The 16,567-nt window shown below is 37.9% G+C and overlaps 1 non-coding gene across 1 annotated transcript; it reads right to left on the reverse strand.

Moving 5' to 3' along the window:
• Nucleotides 1-4,700: 4,700 nt before the first annotated feature.
• Nucleotides 4,701-4,807, reverse strand: LOC121243798. The gene has a single exon (XR_005936283.1). It is a non-coding gene; the product is annotated as a small nucleolar RNA R71 (small nucleolar RNA).
• Nucleotides 4,808-16,567: the final 11,760 nt, after the last annotated feature.

Raw genomic sequence — 16,567 nt, forward strand, 5'->3', positions numbered from 1 at the left:
CCCTTTGCTAGTTGGGGTTAGAGGTTGCCTGGTCACGTTACGTGCTGGCACAAGGTGTGATGAAGGGAGCTAGGGTGTGCGTATGGTCCATAAGGGAGACCATGGGGCATAAGTAATAAATGATAGTGTTTTGGGCAAAAAGGGGTTTTTGGCGTGAATGTTCTGTTTAAATGTATTATTTTGGGAAATGGTGGATTAAATGATATTGTGGTATTTTGTTTGTATGGTTGTCTTACTTTGATGGTTGTGTAAATGCATGTTTTAAACTCTTGATTGTTGCATGTTGATTACTTACTGAGATTGCGAAATCTCATTGTGGTATTCCTACCTACGGTTCTATTGTGGGACTGTAGACTTTGATGCAGAGGAGGAGTTAGAGTTGGTGGGACCGGCTCCACTGGAGTAGTGATTGGCTTGTTGATTTATATTTCTTTTTTGTATTTGTCGCGGGACCTGTTACCGCTTTATTTATATTTATCATCTGGATGACTGTATAACCTATTGGAGGATTTTATTTTGGGTTGTACTGTGCTTAAAACTTTCCAGTACTTAGTTTGACTGCCTTACATTTCTTTTCTGCTGCGATATTTATGTTGTGCACATTTTGCATGTTTGCACACACTCGGACATGGCGATGGGGTGTATGATCCGTGTGCTCGTTATCCCGGTGTCACGACTTCCACCAAATCACATGTTGGGGTCAAGGGCGCCATATTTCTGGATTCTTGGTTGAGCTATGAAGCATGATATGTAGTTTTGCAAGGGGTTGGTTGGGAATTGTAACTTGTTGAGAAAATGTTGGTAGTTGGATGTAACCCACATGATGACGTTTATGGAAGTGTGGAGTTGAGTTTTGGCTGCTTGGCCTTATGTCTATTGAGACTGTGATTGTAAAATTACTATTTGGATACAATGGTTTTGTGAAACCTCATGTTTTATTTATGTTGTTGTCGAGTTATGCTAGCTAGGATTTTTCCCTCATTTACACTATTTTTTAGCCTGTAAATGACTTTTGGAATTTCCCACATTCGCACTGATTTACAGCTTGTGAATGCTTCCTGGAAATTTCCGATGTTGCACTATTTGTCACCATGTAAACACTTGATAAAATTTCTTACGTTTGGACTGCCTTATAACATGTTATTATTTGCTTGATTTCTTATCATTGGACTATTTTAGTCTATAAATTGATTCTAATTGTTGTCTTTTTTTTTATTTATTTTTTATTTTTTATAATGAGTTATTTTATTTTTGAGTAGTGTGAGTTTATAAGCATTTCAAATAAATGGGCTATATGTGGCTGCGTGAGTATCACGACCCCAAGCCAAGATGGAGTATTATCTCAGTGGAACTCATCTGGTCATTTAGGAGTGCATAATAATGAGTGATGTGCCTTGGGTTGTCATTGGGTCGAAAATGAGCTCGGACAAGAGGGTAACATTATCTGGTCAAAGTAACAACCTTTCTTCATGGCCAAGGATGGATGCAAAGCCAGGTATTACCCAAAATGATGTAAACACACGGTCGTTACCCTAGTGTGTCGAAGAGAGCCAAGGTGTGTGGATGGTCTATTTAGGGGAGATTGTGGTGCACATATTAATAAAATGGATGTTTTAAAAACTGAGTTTTGAGTTTGCTTGGAAACTATTCAAGTGCTTTGAGTTTTGTTTCATGATAAATTTTTGTGTAAATCTGACTGTGGCTAAGATGTCCTTTATTAGGTTAAGTGTGTAATGTCGAGAACAATCTTTCCTTGCATCAACTTTTAGCATATTGTTTTTTAATGGGCATGCATCTTTGAGTGTTGGACTTAGTTTCAATTATTGAGATTTTTTAAAACTTCACAATGGCAGTCCCACTACGGTCCCATTCCTCGAAATTTTAGATTTTGATGTAGGTGGAGACTTTGGTAGTAGTTGTGGATATGGAGATCCGGCACAGTCATAAGATTGAGGATCGAGGCTTTTTCAGATGTAGCTAGATGGGGCACTTCGCCAGGGAATGCCCTAGTGCGGCCCAGGGTAATGGGCCGACCCAGGTGGAGGACGGTCGGGCTAGAGACAATATGTGCAGGCCTGCGTGTATGCTTTAACACATGAATAAGTTGATGAGGAGGTCCCAGAGACCAAACTTAGAAGGAGGGACAAGTATGAACTTGCTTTAATATTTGGAGATTATGGCATTTTATAAAGCATGTCGTTAATGTTAAAGTGTCTGACTTTACCTGGAAGAGTCAAAATGTATGAATTTTACACTTGTACCATGTTTGACTTGGGTGCATCCCAATCATTTGTATCAACTATATTCTAATAAGTGTGTAGTTTATGAAGGAAGTCCCTACAACAAACTCTGGTAGTAACTCTATCGATTGGAGAAGTTGTAGTATGTTCAAGGGTTGCGTTAGGTTGCCCTTTAGAATTAGGAAGAATAGTGTTATAAATAGACCTGATAGTGTTCAACCTTCTCAAGTTTGAAACTATCCTGGAATTTGACTGGCTGTTCCAACACTACACCAGTATCAATTGCCAGAGTCGGGTGGTTAGTTCCCAAACACCCAAAGAAGAAAATATGGAGTTTACAAGAAGCAGGCTTAAGACGATACCAACGGTGACATCGACGATCAAGCTATGAAAAAGTTGGCCGGTGGAGTGGAAGTGATTGTCAGAACATTTTGTTAAAATATCTATTTAAAGTAAGGTAGTTGAGGTTGATTGGTCATACAAATATAAAATGGACCTTGTCTCATGGGATGTGAAGTTTAAAAGTTATTTTTCTCAACACTTGCTTATTTTTTTTTCATGGGGTAACGAAGGTTTAACTGTGTAGGTGTTGAAGGCCCAAGATCCCCAGCCCCACTTAGCCTTTGAGCCTCGAGTCCATTGAAGAATTAAGCCTTTCAGCCACTCAAACCCTTTACATTTCTTTTGCTAAGAAGCCGAGTTCTTCCAGAGGGTAGAGTGGAGATAAAGAGAAGGCGACGGTTAGAGGAGAGAGAGAGGGAAATGGTGAAGGAAAGTGAGGATAAAAGGGGTCGAGGCGCAAGGATGTGGGCATCGATTATTTCTTGTTTTTGAAGTGTTTTCTATTTTACTTTTGATTTCTATTATAAGTGTTTCTCTGTTAGGGTTTCTATAAAGCTTTGGAATCATCTTTTACAAGATGATTCTAGGCTAATCTCTGCAACTAGGGTTGCAGGGAATGGGGTTTTCTTCCTCCTTCTGAGTATTGTTGGTTGCTGTTATGTTTAGCAAGACTCTATCTCTGTATTTTCATTCCCGATTCATTGTGGGTTTCTGAAGGATCTCTTGTTCTTGACCTATTGTATACACATGGCACATCAGGACTTTGAAATAATCAAGGATCCCTTGGCCCTAGGGTCTTAGAATTAAAAGGATGACTAAAATAGTGAGGGATTTATTTTTATTGGTGCTATAATCTGAGATTGCATGTGTTTTATGAGTTTATGTGGTAATATCATGACTGGTTTGATACAAGCAGATGCACCCCATGACCAACATCTAGATGGTTGAGGAAACCCTAACCCTGCGTCCCTAGTATTTACTCTCCTGTCATTACTTTTTTGATTCCCCAAAGGTTCTAAACTATTTTCTCTAAGTTGACTGTTTCTGTTCATCAACTCATTTTTCCAAGAAATTAAAGAGTGCAAAAGCAGTTTTCGTTTTTACTTGAATTCATGTTTTATTTCCTTTAGAGTAATTACAGTCCCTCATTCTTAATATATGAATACAAACTCATCCTGCATATTGTACAAATTCCAAGTACATAGTTCATCCCATTCTCACAGTAAATAACCTTAAACCCATCCAACTACGAATGTCCATATGCTTCCATCTTTTACTGTTCTTTTTCATTTGAACCTATTTGCTTGATTGATTGTGTTGACAAAGTTGTCCTTATGGAGATGACCTTGGAAGCTCCTTGTGCTATTAAACCTGCTTTTAAACTTGGAAGCAATATCTGGTGAGTGAGTAGGCGCTGTTGCTGGGGACAACTAGTGAAGCATAGTCTTTTACTTGCAATAAAAAAAAAAAAAAAAAAAAAAAAGAAAGAAAAGAGGAAAACAAATGAATTTGTGAACCTCTTCATAGGTGAGGTAATAAGCCCTTCCTTTTGCCTAATTGTGGGAGTGCATGTTACTCTTTTCTTCCAGGTGGTATGTTTGTTCTTTAAGCATGCATATCTGTTTGGGCTAGAGATGAAGCATCAAGATCAATTAGGACTGAATCAATTGCATCCATTGAAACTTCATCTATTTCTTTTGAGTCATCATTTGAAAATATGAGTAACATGGAGGACAATGTGCATCATTAAGTTTTGAATCAAAATAGGACACTGAAAGAGTACTTACAACCTATTAGAACTAGTCATCCCTCTTGCATCATTCAACCTTTAAATGCCAATAACTTCAATTTTAAACCTTGGATGATACCCTTGATCCCCCATTTCCATAGAATGGAGTCTGAAAACCCCTATTTGCATATTAAGGAGTTTGAGGAGGTGTGCTCAACATTTATGGATAGGACATGTACAGAGGAGGTAATAAGGTTAAAACTGTTCCCCTTCTCTATAAAAGATAAAGCTAAAACTTAGCTGCACTCTTTAAGACCTCGATCCATAGGAACTTGGTAGGAAATGCAGACTGAGTTCCTTAAAAAAAATTTTCCCATGCATAGAACAAATGCCCTAAAAAGACAGATCATGAATTTTTGGCACAAAGATAGTGAGACTTTTATCAATGTTGGGAAATGTTTAAAGACTTATTGAATGCTTGTCCTCATCATGGGTATGAACATTGGAGAGTTATTAGTTTTTTCTATGAAGGGTTGCAACCCAAAACGAGACAATTTGTTGAGACCATGTGTAATGGTGAGTTCTATAAAGAACCAAAAGAAGCTTTTGAATACTTTGACTACTTGGCTAAGAATGCCTAGTCATGGGATGTCTCTGATTTTGGGGATAGGCCTAAGAATGTGAGGAGCATAATTGGGGGTGGGAAATACAACCTTAAGGAAGTTGATGATTTGCATGCTAGGATAGCTTTAATTTCAAAAAATTTAGAGACTATTGAACTGAAAAAGGTCAATGAAATGCAAGTTGTACCCCATACTTCTGATAAGTGTGGAATATGTGATGACCAGGGGCATAATACCAATGCATGCCCCACCATACCTGCTTTTAAGGAGGTATTACTAGATCAATCTAGTGCTATGAACATGATTTCTGAAAAATTTTCTGGGCCTTATTCTAACACATACAATGCAGGTTGGAAAAACCATCCAAACTTCAGTTGGAGGAATGACCAACAAAACCTTTTCATCCACAAGCCTTACATGCCTTATACAGCACCACCCCAAGGACCTATCCAATATCCTAACCAACCCCATTTCATTTAGAAAAAGAACTTGGAGGAATCTATACAACAGCTCATTGTTAACCTACAACAGTTCATGCAAGGGCAAGCCACCATTAACAACCAAAATTCTCAAGCCATAAATGGCATAAAAGGGACACTCACCAAAGTAACCACCTCTTTGAGTGCCCAGGAAAAAGGAAAATTTACAGCCCAACCTCAACCTAACCCTCAAGGACAGCAGCCCCAAGGCATGGTAGAAAGAGCTAATGTGAAGGCTACTAATGCCATCAGAGCCAATGTTTGAGATTCTGCAGACTATAACTTATGAAGTTTTTGGATATTTGAAGGTCTAGGAAGTTGAGGATTAAGAGTTGATGATGTGGATATTTAAGGTTTGAAGTTTTGCATACTATAGTAGATAAGGTCTTAGGATTTGCAGACTTTGGGAAGGATTTCAATGTATAGGATTTATACAGGTTTATGAGTTGAATTCATACTCCTTAGGGTTTAGACTATATGCTTGTTTTACAGGTGCCACTTTTTATTTATGAACTCTATACTTTTCTTAAAACAATCAGTAAAGTTTTAAATTTTCTCAAGATGCCACCTCGTTGCCGGGAACAAAATGTATCAGATTTGAATGCAGCCAATAACGAGAGGGAAGCAAACATGGGTTCTTCTTAAGTACTCCGAGTAGCGGTGCATCAACTAATAGATGATCTCGCGCAGAATTCTCTGGGTCGTCAATGTAACAATAGTGAAGGAGGATGCACTTTCGAACAATTTAATCGTACCCATCCCCCCACTTTTGATGGAAGGAGTGATTCAAACGTAGTGGAGGATTGGATTCAAGACATGGATGAGATATTTAGTGTCTTGGAGTGCACTGATCAGCAGAAAGTACGATTCACTGCTTTTAAATTGATTGGGGAAGCGAAGAGGTGGTGGAATTCTGAGAAGGCCATTAGGGAAGCTGAAGGGACAGAAGTAGCTAGCTGGCCTCACTTTAAGCATAATTTCTTTGATCGTTTCTTCCCTAAAGCGGACAAGGAAGCCAAAGTTTGAGAATTCACCAACATGGTACAGGGGACCATGACTGTACGCCAGTATGCTGCAAAATTTGCGGAATTATCACGTTTCGCCTCATATTTGATTCCGGATGAAGAGAAGAAGGCCTGGAAGTTTGAAGAAGGTCTGAATTTCCAGATATATGAATGGGTAATGGTCTTGCAGATTCAGAGTTTTTAATAGTTAGTGCACAAGGCAATGTTGGTAGAGCAAAATATCAAGAGAGGTATGGAATTGCAAGAAACTAGAAAGAGAGCTACTCCACAAGGATCCTCGAGTATGGATCAAGGGCCAACGAAAAAGAGAAATGAAGGGAGCAGCTCAGGGCAAAAGCAGACACAAGGAAATCAATCGAATAACTTCTATAAATTTTGTAATAGTGCACACATTGGAGAGTGTAGAAAGGAAATGAGGATGCGTTTTCGATGTGGAAAGTCTGGACATTTTATCAGGGAATGTCCTTTGCTTCTGTCAGACAACAAGAAGCCTAACCCACCTCCAGTTTCCCAATAGACAAATAAGGGAAATAATCAACGTAGGATGAGACCGGCCCGAGTGTTTGCACTAACATCTAAAGATACTAAGGACGACAACAATGAGATCACAGGTACCACACTCTTTTTCTCCTGGAAAGCTCTATGTTTTAGTTAGTTGGGTTTAATCGTGCTTGCATTGAACTTGTCTAGTAGTATAGCTTAGAATATTGAAGTTTGGTTGAAGAGGTTTGCAAAGGGATTTAGACACAATATTTTATATCTATGAGACTTCTCTAGCTTTAGGTGTTTGATGGGTTAGTTTTTGTTTTGGAAGCAAGAAGTTTAGGAAAATTTATGGTTGAAAGTAGATTTTCTATGGATTCCAGAATTTTGTGAACTGAAGTTACTTAGGACTTAAGTTAGGAACTTTTGATTGTATTATTCTTCGGAGGTTCTGAATATTATTTTGGGAGTTCTCTTTTAGTTATTTGTGAGGTTTAGTTATTTGCGAGGTTTAGATCTCTTTTAGTTATTTTTTTAGGGCTTGCAAATCTATGGTTAAGATTCATACTTTTAGGTTTGGACTCGAAATCGCATTTGAAATCGACACTTGCATTTTGGAGATTGCTGAGTTGAGGAATATTAGAAAGTTAGGATTGTTGAAAATATGAAGGATTGGCATATTAGACTTGACTTGTGGTGTAGTAAATTTTGAGGACAAAATTTTTTTTAAGGGGGGGAGGATGTAACACCCGGGCCCAGCCAAGCCCACTTTACAAAATTTTTGGGTTTATAGTTATGAAAAGCCCATTTGGGAATGAGAGTAAAACTTTTTTGGAAGAGAGTTCGGGCATAAGATATTTTTGGCTGATTATAATTTTTTAATAGGTTTGATAATTAGGTTTAAAATCTTTTAATGGACCAAGTGGATCTTCACTCGAAAAACATATGAGACAAGTGTATTTTTTTAGGTTGAGTCGAGGCCCAAAACTAAAGGAAAAAGCCCATGCATTAATCCCATACTTGATCCAAGCCATGGGCCGATTACATTTTTTTTTTAGGCTAAAGAGCCCAGGCTTGTGGAATGGTTCTAGCCTCCTCGTTGGACGGTTTCACTCCGTTTTCCATTTTCATGCATGTCCCACCTTCATTTTTCTTTAGGTTTTATCTGTTTCCTACTATAGCTTATACATATGTTAAGCATCCTTAACCCTAGAATCAGTACTGCTCGTCCTCCTCTTCATAGAAGTGTCAAACCGAGATCTCCACTCCGCTGCCGCTAGCGAAAACCCTAAGCCGCACCCTTTTGAAGCCATCCCTTCCATGCACACAGCCCTTGCGTGATCGTCCTCCAGGAAAATATAACCGTGCACCACTGCCACTCCACGTTCTTGACTCAGCCCTCGTTCAACGTTGTGCCGTGCACCACCTCCACTTGAGCACCATGGAAGCTCCAGCTCTCCCGCTCCCAATCGTCTCTGGCCATTGCCCAGCCCTTGTAAAACCACAAGTCCTCCTCTATTTTTACAACCCAAAAACAGAGCAAACGGTTGCTCCTCCAAGCACGGAAAATAGCCACTGCAAAGCCTTCCCGGCGTCCCCACTAGTAGTGCAGGCCACCTCTTTGGACTATTCTGAGAGCATCCCATTGCAAGCCACCGGATGCAAGGTGTCGGTAGCACATAATACCGCATGTCTTCACGTGAGCGCAACCTAGTTCGCTTAGTTGTACTCCTCACCACCGCAGGGCCACAGAAAGCCACTGCTCCCACCTTGAGTTGCTACAACCGTCCTTCTCCAAGAGCTCAATCCGCCTCACACCATCTCAGCCTTGCTGCCTCATGGTTATCTCCCTCTCTATTTCTCTCGCACATCTCTCACTCTCTGTTCTCTCTTTCTCCCTCATCATTCTCTCTCCTGCAGTGCACTACTGTTGTAACCACCGCCGCCCACTGCACCCAACTCCGTCGCAGCTCCACTCTTCACGATGAACCTCCATCGCGTAAGTAGCCTCTGTTTTCATTTAAAGAATTTGTTTTCTTGTCGTGAGTGTATTTGCATGCTTCTAAGCCATATTTTACACTAATATCGTTAATTACCTTTTTTTTTTTTTTTTTTTTTTACCCTTTGAACTGCAAGTTGTGTTAATGTGCTTTAAAATTTTTAATACTATTAACATTATTTTAATTATGATTACAGAAATCAGCTAAGTAATTTAACATATTATTAAGTAAAGATTTATTTTAAGAGTAAACGATAATGGTGTAATGTTATTTTTACACTTCAGATATGATTTAGTCTATTAAAAGAATAGTTATGGTTTATTTTAAAATATTTTGGGATAATTATATTATCTGGTATTAAACGTTATAGTTTGTCTTCAATAGTAAATAAGTTAGGTTTTAATGTTTTAGTTAGAGTTATTAAGTTGGATATTGATGATTTTAGAAAGTGATGTTATATTTTGAGGTTATGATAATTTTAGGTTTTAAGGAATTAAAAGAGGTTATTTTAGAAGTTTAGGCTTAAATATTGAAATACATGTTCAATTGAAATTTACGGGAATTACGTAATTCTTATAGGTGATGATTAATATTTGTTTGGTATTTTTGAGGAAAATTCTAAAAAGCTAAGAAGTCCAGGTAAGCGAGGTTCCTATGCTAAACTTTGCATAAAAATAAATAAAATGAGCTTAGGTTACTTTTTTGGAAAAATATGCATGTTTTGTTATGAAAAGAAATTTGAAACGACCTCAGTTATTTGTTCTGCATGACTCATGAAATTTTGTATAAGAATAGAGTACTTTCTGTCATGACTGGTGTAGACATGAGCAAAGTTTTGACATTCTGTTTCTGAACTATGCAAAAGAGAGCGAATATGAAAAATTGTGCATAAATCATATTTTTGTGATTAGATTCTATTTTGTTTTGTTCTGAAAATGTTATGTACTCTGATATAATATGATGAGATTTTTAAAGCCTCTAGCATGACATTCTGTTTCTATTCTGTTCTGACCTTACCACAGGTGTAAAATTGTGGCCTTTGTTTGGGTTGATACCAACTTTTTTGTTTCTGGTGCACCCACTTTGGAAACAAAGTGGTTTTGTGCGTGGTCTTTCATATGTACACACTCGGAGCTCCGAGAATAATAAGGAGAAGATTCACAATTTGTTTCTGCTCGGTTGGCCGCCGGGGTTTGCACAACCCTACCACAGGGGTTAAACATGGAATTCTATTCTGATATGATGTTTCAGTTATGCTGTGCCAAAGGAATTTTGAATAAGAATATTTTTGAACATTCGCTCTGATATTTTTTATAACATGTTCTGATTCTGCATTCTGAAAATAAAAAGTGTTTTGTTCTGTATTCTGAACTCTGTAAATGCTCATATTTGCATTTTAGTATATGTTCTCTGCTTATTGAGTTATTGATAACTCACCCTTTATCTCCATAATATGTTTCAGATAATTTTGATGTAACAGCTGGAAGTCAGAAATAGGGAGTACTTGTAGGTTTTGTTGATTATAGAAGACTAAGTGCCTTATGGTACAAGGACTTTTTGAAGAGTTGTTTTGGTAATGTTGATATTTTATGTGGCTTGGGTATTTTGAGTAATGGATATTCATAGTCTTTGTGGAAATATTTATGTATATTATTGAGATACTTCTGATGTGCCCTTATGTAGGAGCATGAATATTTGTGTTGAATAAATGGGTTAATATGTTATGGAAACTCTGGTTTATTTTAAAAATGTTATTGTAGATGTGATACCTCGTATTGTAGTGTATTTTTTTAATAATAAAAGGATTTTTTTATTTAATTTTAAATATTGGTTCTCTTGTTTTAAATTTATCGTGTTTCTCATTGGTTTAATTTTTTATTTTTAAGTTTTGAAATTTATTTTGACGTGTTTTCTTGATATTAATTATTGTTTACATTTAAATTGCTCTTTGCTTTAATTTATTTATTGCTGGACTTTAATTATTTTTATTTTTTATTTTTTACTTTTTTTTTTTATTTTTGGCTAAAGAGCCCTGTCCCTTGGAAGCGTCCAGAACACGTCGCATGGTTTCGCAACCGTTTGCCATTTTCGTGCATGCCCTTTTCATCCCCTTCCTCTAGGCTTTCTATTTACTATTTATATCTTCTATATATATATATATATGTTAAACATCCTCAACCCTAGTTCATGTGCCGCTGCCCTCTCTTCACGCTCTCAGCCATCCATATTAAACTGAGACCTCCACTCCAGCCGCCTCACCACCTCCAAGTAGCCACAACCCAGCCACTGCAACTCCACGCACGGAAGCCCCAGCCCTCCCTTTCCCCGTCGTCGCTGGCCGTAAACTGTAAGTCTCGGTGGCGTTCAGCAGCTCCACCACTCCCACAGCCAAGCCAACGTGTTGCTACTTCCCTGAACTCAGTCCACGCGGAACCTCAGCCACAAGAAGCCGCGGCCCAACGCCTCCGTAGCCCTTGTTGCAAGCCACGGAAATCCTCTGTTTTAGACACCCAAAACAGAGCCACGCCTGCAGCCACCCAACTCCTCGGTGCCACCTGCCATGGCTCACCCACGCCCAACGTTGCACCGTAACACCTCTGCTTAGCCGCTGCTCAGCCACACGAAACCGAGAGCCACCCCCACCTCACGGAAAAGCCTCTATTTGCACCACCGAAAAACAGAGCACCAGCCTTCCTCCATAGAGAACCCCAGCGCCGCCACCCAACTGCTCAGCCTCAAGCGAGAACAACCAGAAGATGCCGGTCGCACGCCCAGGTCCGCCGTGACCACCCTCGGTAAGTCAAACTCTGTCTCCGTGCTATGACTCCCACTGTTCTCTCTCTCTCTCTCTCGCTCGCTCATCACTCTCTCTCTTTTGTACCAGTGCTCAACTGTTTTTTTTTTCACTGTCGTAACCACCGCCCTCACCACTGTAGACAACCGCCCAGCTCACCACCTGTCGAGCTCTCAATCTCTCGGTGAGCCTCTGCCTCTTAAACTGCCGTTTTGTTTTTACGTAGCGTGTTTTTTCTGTTTTCAACTAGCAAGTCTCTACTGAAGCTTGGGTAATGTACTGTTTAATTAAATGAAATTACGTTGTTACCCTGTGAGCTACAAGTTGCGTTAAGGTATTTTAAACTCTTAATATGAGTTAGTAATCTCTAATATATTTATGTTTACAGTGATGTTTCAAGTAATTTAAATTGGTATTACACAAGGTTTTCTTTCAAAAAGTAAACGATAATGTTTTATTTTAGTATGATCTAGTTTGTTATATAATTTAAAATATTTTGGTATAATTATTCTATTTAGTATTAAATTTGATAGTTTGATTTTTCAAGAGTAAATAAGTTAGAATTTAATATTTTAGTCAGAGATCAAGTTGGATACCGAATAATATAGGAATTGATCATATATTTTGGGATTATGAGGGTTTTAAGTTTTGAGGAATTAAAATAGGTTATTTTAGGAGTTTAGGCTTAAATAACGAAATCCGTGATTGATTGAAAACTTACAAAAATTACGTGATTATTTTTATAGGTGACGATTTATAGTCGACTCGACATTTTTGAGAAAAATTCTAAAAAGCTAAGAAGTCCAGGTAAGCAGGGTTCCTATGCTAGATTTTGCATAAAAATAAAATAGACTGAGGTCAATTTTGAAAATGTACATGTCTTGTTATGAAAGGAAATTTTGAAAACGATCGCAGTTATTTGTTCTGCATTACCCATGAAATTCTGTATAAGAAAAAAATATTTTCTGTCATGACTAGTGTAGATATGAGCTTATTTTGACATTGCTTCCGAACTGTGTAAAAGATAGCGAATAAGAAATTTTGTGCATAAATTATATTTTTGTGATCTGATTCTGTTCTGTTCTGAAAATGTTCTGTACTCTGATATGATAAGATGTGATTTCTGAAACATCTGGCATGACATTCTGTTTCTGTTCTGACCTTACCACGGGTGTAAAACTGTGGCCATTGTTTGGGTTGGTACCAACTTTTCTGTTTCTGGTGCACCCACTTTGGAAACAAAGTGGTTTTCTACGTAGTCTTTCCTATGTACACACTCGAGGCTCCGAGAATAATAAGGGAAGATTCACATTATGTTTCTGCTCGGTTGGTGGCCAGGGTTTGCACAACCCTACCACGGGGGTTAAACATGGAATTTTGTTCTGATATGATGTTTCAGTTATGTTGTGCCAAGGAAATTTTGAATAATAATATTTTTGAAATTTCGCTCTGATATTTTTGATAACATATTTTGACTCTGCATTCTGAAAATAAAAAGTGTTTTGTTCTGCATTATGAAATCAGTAAATGCTCATGTTTGCATACTAGTATATGTTCTCTGCTTACTGAGTTGTTGATAACTCACCCTCTCTTATCTCCAATATTTTCAGATGACTTTTGGATATTTCAACTGAGGATCAGGACTGTGAAGATTTGGGTGAGATGACTTTAGAATAGTGGATTAAGAATATAAAGCTTTCGATGGATATTGGTGATTTTTTATAATTATATTGTTGAAATGTGAGTTTAAGTGACATGTAGAGAAGTTGGTAATTTTTGGGGTTATTCTATTAAGGATTTTATATACGAATATGTGTGGTTAATTAAATTTGAAGTGTTTACGTTGGATTTGGAACTTTTGGAGGAGTATTAGATATGTTGGAGTTGATTATCAGGTGTTTTGAGTTAACTCTCCGGACCCTCGGGGTCGGGGCGTTACGGTAGATGATTTTAGGTGACATGTGTTAACTCTCTAGACCCACGGGGATGGGGCGTTACACATCACAACCTTGAGTAGTGGTAAGATTTTGGACAAACCTGAGGTCAGCACTAGTGACACAGGTAAGAAAAATGATTCACAACTGGATGGTTAGGTAATTGCTGAAAACTTTGAAACTCTTGCTTGTATTGTTCCTGCTCCATTCCCTCAAAGATTGATTTCCTTGCATAAAGGAAAACAAAAATATGAGATTCTGGAAATTTTCAAACAAGTCAGAATCAACATCCCTCTTTTAGATGCCATTGAACAAATCCCAACTTATGCAAAATTTTTGAAAGATTTGTGCACTGTCAAAAGATATATGATTGTTAAAAAAAAATCTTTTCTCATTGAAGAAGTTAGTACCATTATTCAAAACCACACACCTTCTAAATACAAAGACCCTGGCTCACCAACCATTTCTTGCACCAAAGAAAACTCAAAAATTGGCCAGGCTTTGTTAGATCTAGGTTCAAGGGTAAATCTGTTACCCTTCAGTGTGTATGAGCAGCTAGGGTTGGGTGAACTAAAACCTACCTCCATAATTATGCAATTGGCTGATAGGTCAGTACAAGTAGACAGATTTTACTATCGAGAGGACTTTGTGGTATTGGATATGAAATTGACTACCCAGACTAATGTCTCTTCTGCACTAATGATCTTGGGAAGACCCTTTCTAGCCACTTCTAATGCCATTATAAATTGTAGGAGTGGGGTTTTAAAATTGAGTTTTGGCAATATGACTTTGGAATTAAACATTTTTAACTTGTGTAGGCAACCTTAAGAATTGGAGGAGATGCAAGAAGTTAATGCTTTGGAAGCAGTCCTTTCTGAAGATTATTTGTTTGAAAATGACTCTTTCGAAAATTTTCTATTAAGTGAGGATAATGACATCCCTATTGTGTTTGTTGTAGGGAGCCTGAGTGACATCCAATGGAGGCCTAAATTTGAACCTCTATCCCCCATTTCAGAGTCAACTAGGCCCTCAAGTGAAGAAATTCCAATATTGGAATTAAAAACTGTAATGCCCCAAGCCCGGTTGGCCTGGAGAATTATTACCTGTCACTTAAGAACATGAACTAAAAATAAAACTCCAAAACTTTTTTAGCAAAACTCAATCTCAAGTACTCTAAATAACCACATTGAAACTCTACAAAGTCATTACTACAGCAACATAAACTAAGGAGTCCAAAAATCTCCCGGTAGTCATAACAAATCAAACTAATAACTTCAAAAGTCTTATTAAGCCCAAGCCCAAGATAAAATTAAATCTAAAAGACATTAAAACTAAAGGACATCAGAATTCCTTCTTCTAACATCATCTCCCAGCTTAAACATGCCCACCAATCTAATCCAGGTCCTCAGTTGGACTTTCCACATCATTTGAAAAATATTATGAAGATAGGGGGTGAGTTATCAACAACTCAGTAAGCAGAAGTCACATGTTAGCGTGCAAACATGAGCATTTACAAAGTATAGCATGCAGAACAAAATATTTTCCAGAGTTATCATGCAGAACAGAACATACTTTCAAAAGTAACAGAGCGATGGTTTTAAAACAAGTAAAACCCATAATACTTTGGCATAACATAAACTGAGTATCATCATCAGATCCAAACAGAGCATCAAACAGAGCAGAGACCATGTTTCACCCCCGTGGTAGGGTTGTGCTAACCCCGGTGGCCAAACCAGGCAGAGACAGAGGTGAAATCTTTCCTTTATTCTTCTCGGAGCCCTGAGTGTGCACACAGGAAAGACTACAATAAAACCACTTTGTTTCCAAAGTGGGTGCACTCAGAGACAGAGAAGTCGGTACCAACCCAAACAGACCAGAGCATAACAGAGCAGAGCAGAGCAAAGCAGAGACAAAGTCAGATACGAAAACCAGTACACCATGCCAAAGGTTTTCAGATGTTATATCAAAATAATACAAAGTATCAAAACAGAATCAGATAGTTTACACACACTGAACACAAAAGCCAGAACATCTATTCAAATAAATGCACAACTTTTCATATACTCAATATCGCTCATTTTTCAGATTTCAAAAATCACATGACAGAATTTAGCTCATGTCTACACAATGCATGTCAGAACATATTTTTCTCTTTTTCGTACAAATTTCTTGAGTATGCAAATAAACGACCGAGGTTGGTTTTGTTTTTCCAAAGTTCTCATTTCACCACAAAAATATGCAAAGTTTTTAGAAAATCAACCTCAGTCTCAAATAATTCGTGTAAGGCCTATCATAGAAGCCCCGCTTACCTGACTCCTGCAGTGCGTCATCTATGACTTGAATGCGGTCTCTATCCGTCTCGTCACCTATTCATAAAAATAATAGAAACTAAATATTAAAGTCCAACAACACAAAATTGGTCTTAGACAACTTAAGACCCAATTTCTAGACCATAATTCAACAAGTTTAATCCAACTCAAACAACCAAATAACAATCTGGACAGCCCACACTTTGACCCAAAATATTCTATACCAATCTCAGTATTGTCCAATACAAGCATCATAACCAATGTCAACTCCAGTTATCACTAACTCACACTTATTTCAGCAGCTCATACTCCCAAGCAATCGTCAACAATTTAACCAAGACAACATTACACACTACTCTCTCTCCGTTCCCAACTCCACAACAGGAAAAAAAATATCTCAACACTTCTAGATGTTAAAAGGCCCCAACAAACCCTTCTAAACATTTCCAAAACACTAAACCAATAATCCAAAAATATATCATCACTTCCAAAAATCACCAAATATTCACCATGAATAACGTCAAACTCAAAACACCAATATTTAAACCCGAAACAGCCAACAAATTTCCTAGCATAAACCAATCTCACACAAACAACTCCATCATCGAA

The sequence above is a fragment of the Juglans microcarpa x Juglans regia genome, chromosome 8D, assembly GCF_004785595.1.
Source record: "Juglans microcarpa x Juglans regia isolate MS1-56 chromosome 8D, Jm3101_v1.0, whole genome shotgun sequence".
Lineage (NCBI taxonomy): Eukaryota > Viridiplantae > Streptophyta > Magnoliopsida > Fagales > Juglandaceae > Juglans > Juglans microcarpa x Juglans regia.